At 36.9% G+C, this 5003-nt stretch overlaps 1 long non-coding RNA gene across 2 annotated transcripts; it reads right to left on the bottom strand.

The window, feature by feature from the left end:
• Positions 1-2413: 2413 nt before the first annotated feature.
• Positions 2414-4623, bottom strand: LOC118044943 (uncharacterized). Of its 2 annotated transcripts, none has more exons than XR_012168944.1 (2): positions 4398-4623; positions 2414-3424 (listed from the first exon to the last, which is right to left on the bottom strand). It is a non-coding gene; the product is annotated as an uncharacterized lncRNA (long non-coding RNA). The 2 variants fall into 2 exon arrangements; XR_004686876.2 differs by having other exon boundaries at positions 2414-3060.
• Positions 4624-5003: the final 380 nt, after the last annotated feature.

The raw sequence follows: 5003 nt of genomic DNA, 5'->3' as shown, positions 1-5003 counted from the left end.
TAACCGAGTTACACACAGTTTTTAGTTCTAGTTGGATGAGGTCGCCAGATGGGATCTCATATAGCTTTGGTTAAAGGGAATTGCCAGATGGGATTTCAGGTTGACCGAGCTACACGCAGGTTTTGGTTTTGGTTAGAGGGGATTGCCGAAAGGAATCTCAGTCTATCCTAACTACACACAGGTTTTTTGTTCTGGTTAGAGGGGATTGCCGAAAGGAATCTCAGTTTAGCCCAACCACACACAGGACTTTGGGTCCGGTTGAAGTTTTAGGTCAATCAAATTTTGAGACGACCAGTTTTGGAAGACCAATTTTATTTTATCTTTACAACACTTACTATGCACAAATCTTTGCTCTGTAAGCATTGTAAAGAGGGGGGCAACTGTTGTAACCCATTTTGGGTCCCCACATAAAAAATAATAAATACAAAAAAAAGCCTGAAACAGTGCTATTTTGACAGCACTGTGGGTCTTCTTCTTCCCCTAGACGCGCGAGACAGGGGAAGAAGAAGATTTTCTTCCCCACTTTTCGCCTAATTTCTTTCCCGGCTTTGGCGTAATAAGACACCGACAATTCAGCCACTTGCATACTTTTAAAGGATAGTGGAGGGGCGGCCAACAGTGGCCGCCCCACCATGTCGACCTCCCATGTTTTCCTATAAATACAGGGGGGTGGCCAAGAGAAAAAAAAACCAAGAGAGGGGGAAGAGAAGAGAAGGGAGAGTAGAGAGAGGGGGGACAGAAGAGAAGGGAGAGACAGAGACAAAGAGATAGAAGAAGAAGAGAAGAAGAAGAAGAAGAAGAAGCAGACAAAAGACTAAAACAGAGGAGAGAGAGAGAGGAAAACAGCATCGCCGGCCACCGTGAACCGCCAGCGCCGCCGCCGCCACCCCTGCCGCATCAGCTGCTGCCAGCATCAACACCGCTCCAGGTAACTTTCTCCCTTTCCTTGTCGTTTTTTTGCTTTAGCTTCATATGCATGCAGAACGTTTACGTTCTACATCATATGAAGATTAATTAGCTAGTTACTGTGCTGTGCACAGTACCTGGCTAATTAATTCACAGTTGCTGTGTGCACAGTAACCCGGTTACTGTGTACATGCTAATTAATTCTCTGGTTACTGTGTGCACAGTAACCCCGGTTACTATGTGCACAGTAACCAGCCCATGCATTTGGGCCAAGTTCGGCCCAGCCCAGGTATTTGGGCCTGACCCGGCCCATTTCAAAGAAAAAAGATAAAATCAAAAAATCACAAATTTGTTTCCGCATCTTATAATTTTTTCGCGTAGTTTTTATATCATTTTGATTAATATCGGGCAGTATTTTTACGTCGTAAAAAAATACAAAATCTGATATTAAAATACCTGGTTTTTCATCAAAAACTTTCAAAAATACAAAAAAAATCCAAAAATACAAAAAAATGTTTTTGTGCATACGGCCAAGTGTCTCAAATCAAAAAAATCATATAGTATTTTTCATATGTCAAAAAACAATATTTTAGCATGCATTTTGGCTTTAATAACCAGTTTATTAAAGTCAAGAGAACATTGACCAAAATTTCAAAAACAACAAAAAATTTTATTTTGTTTGTCTCTTAGTATCCGGGGTATGACATTACACGTAATGCATATTCCGGATATTTAATTCTTTTTTTCGAACAATAGAACCCGGGGTATGACATTACATGTAATGCGTATTCTGAACAATTAAAAAAAACACAACACGATTTTAGATTTTATCAGACATTTAAAACAATGCAGCCTACCTTAGGTTGGACGTAGTTGGGGTGCTAATACCTTCCCTTTACGCAACCAATCTCCGTACCCGATCTCTAAAGACCAGTTAGGGTTCCTAGTAACCAGAATACTAGGTGGCGACTCCTATTCCAATTTTTCACTTATAGAGACAAGAATTCCTTGTCTCTCCCTATTTGCCAGGAATAAATATTCTGATTTTTCCTTGAGGGTGGACGACCGCCGCGCCGCCGCACATGTGCGACAAGGATGATGTCAGCATGACGTAATTATGACGTCATCCAAACAGTAGAAATGGCCCAGGATGACATCAACATGATGTAATGGTGATGTCATCATGTACAGTCAACATGCCATGTCAGCACCTGTCAGAGCCACGTCAGCACCGTGTGACCCACATGCCACGTCATCAGCCGCGCGGGAAAACTTCAACAACCTGGGCATCTTCGCTTGCATTTCCCCCTGCTGTTCTGCTCACTTTGCACAGTAACTGCTGAAGCTGCGTCCATAGATTGGCTACTCAGTCATTTGGTTAGATTGCTTTTTGTTGGCTACTTAGAATGGGTGGCCGACCAAAATTTTGTTTTTAATGAATCCTTTACAACACTATGTTCTTCTGTCATTGCTTGGCAATAATGATATGAAGTCTCAAGGATTGATGGGAAAGAAAAGAAATATCTTAGCAATAATTATGCCGAATCCGTTCCACTATACAACTGATTAATTGAAGATGAAACAGGATTTGTGTCTGTCAATAATTAAGCTTTGAAAAAAATTGATTTGGCCAATGTTTTTGAATACGGATTTGATGCTTTCAACATGATCAATAATGGACGCACCAAACACTCTGCTTGACAAATGTATATATCCAATTTCTCTTTGCAGCTTTAACTCTGTTCTACATCAAATAGGCTTGTCAGCTGCTACAAGATTCACAAGAACTTGCATTGGTGCATAAGAGAGCGACATTTAGCATCACCATAGCCACCTCTGAAGAATACTTCTGACTCTGAAAGACCTCCTCTCTCTTGCAAAACATGGGCATGGCAGAATCCCAGATAAATCCAAATAAGGATGCGATAATGTACTCAATACTGTAAAATGAGTATAGGAAGTTCAGCAGAAATATAGAACGACAAATGCAGATATAAGCTTACTCAGTCAAGAAGGTAAACAAACTCATCCTTTGGCCTGTAGTTTTTGTTGATCTTACCACTTACAATTTCAATAGCAACAACTCCAAAGCTACAGACATTTTCTTTGTTAGTTTAGTAGCCACGCATTGCATACTCAGGAGCCATATAATCACTGACAAATGGGAAAAAAAAAAAAAAAGGTGGTTAAACTCGCTACACAATCCATGGTTTTCACTTGTTTTCACGAGTACATGCAATTGTTCTGCATGTACTCGTACCCAAGCATTAATTGGTTTCCTCCAACAAAACATCATTCCTATCTCATTCACAAATTCACGGTTTCCTTGCTTAGACTTTGAGGAAAGCAGCATCACTGCAATCACACAGTTCCATCTAATAGTGAACGCTGTGTTCAATAATTAAAAATTCCCATCTGGCATACCGTAGCTTGTTGATCCTATTGGCTTTTGCACTTGTACGATCGAGAGGAAAAAAAAAAAATACTAAGACGACCCATGTCAGTTGTTGTATGAGATCTGGTTCATATAAAAATAAAATATGATGAAATCTTTAAATCTCAATTCGACATTCAACATTTTGTTATGGTTCCATACTTTGAGATTATTGGAAAGTTGTAGCTGTTATTGTGTAGACTTGCGTTATGGGATTGTGTAAGAATTGATACGAGGCTTAATATGTGGAAACAAGATGTAGTCTCTAATATAATAATTATCAATAAGCATAATCAATTTCATATTAACAATTCAAGTATTTATATTAATCTTATCGTATATAAAAAATTATTCATTCAGCTTACTTAAAACCCAAAGATCTCAAAAGTACATGTCTAAAGAAATTATACTGATGTCCCGTGGATAAAATATGAGGATTATATAAATACAAAAGATAATATACTGAAAACAACTAAAAAAAAACATATAATTTATTTGATTCACTTAATTTAGGTTCAATTCATAACCCTATATGTTTAGGAATCTATATGTAATTATAAACCAGAATCTATACAACTAATCGATGTCAAACATAGCATAACTAATCAAACCTAAAAGAATTATCTAACCTCACTATAAGATTAATCGGTTCAACCCAACTGGTCGACCAAAACCATCCAAGACAAACCAGTAGACTGAAATTTACCAATCGGTCTTTCGAATCAAAACATACCAACTGGTCTACCGATTCTACCCAACCGGTGGACCAAAATCAAACAAGCCAAAATGGTTTATCAATTCAACCAATTGATCGATCGATTGGTCAAGAATTCCAGACTAGTTTTCCCTAAAAAGCATATCTTCAAAATTTTACCCAAACCTCAAAATTTCATAACAAATCAATAAACTCGTAACAACCAACCTATTATAATCAATCCATCAATTTATACCCAATTCATCAATTAATCTCTAAAATACAAATTAAAACCTAAAACTTAACAAAACCCAAAACCTTAACCAATAATATCAATTATACACATTCATGTTTAAATCTTACCTCAGTAACTTAGTTTCTCAAGTTCTGTTCCCTCTTCTTCTCCTCCTCCTCTTCTTCTCCCTTCTTTCTCTCTCTTCTCCGTTATCTCTCTAAAATCAGCTTTCTCTTTCTTTGTTTCTTTTTCTTTCTATTTATATTTATCAAGCTTTTATTCAATCACCTTAATGCTCTTCATCCATTTACACCTACTTTTAAGTCTTCAAAGGCATTGTTGTCTTTTCTTATTTATTCTTTCTCTTTATTTTTCGAAACATCACCGGTGCTGCCAAAGACAATTATCTCATCACTACCATATGAAGAAGGAATAATGTTCTGATAAATTTTGAAAATATGAAGAAGGATTCAGATATATAAATATTTACTCATAAAAAAAAGAGAAAAATGGAAATTCTAGTTAAAATCAACTTATAGATACTGTGGAACAGAAATGTATTTTGTCCAAACTAAAAGAAACCAATGTTGCATTTATAGAAGTTCATTGATTTCTAGAAGCAGGACATGGACAGTTTTGTTTTATACATGAATGTACTTTGCTTCTGCAACATTTAAGGGAGAAAACGAAGTCTCAAGTGATTATATTGACACAAGATGTTAAATTCATAAGTA

The sequence above is a fragment of the Populus alba genome, chromosome 19 (genome assembly GCF_005239225.2).
Source record: "Populus alba chromosome 19, ASM523922v2, whole genome shotgun sequence".
NCBI classification, from domain to species: Eukaryota; Viridiplantae; Streptophyta; class Magnoliopsida; order Malpighiales; family Salicaceae; genus Populus; species Populus alba.
Note: the sequence above shows the minus strand (reverse complement) of the source record. Positions and strands in the feature narration are given on the sequence as shown.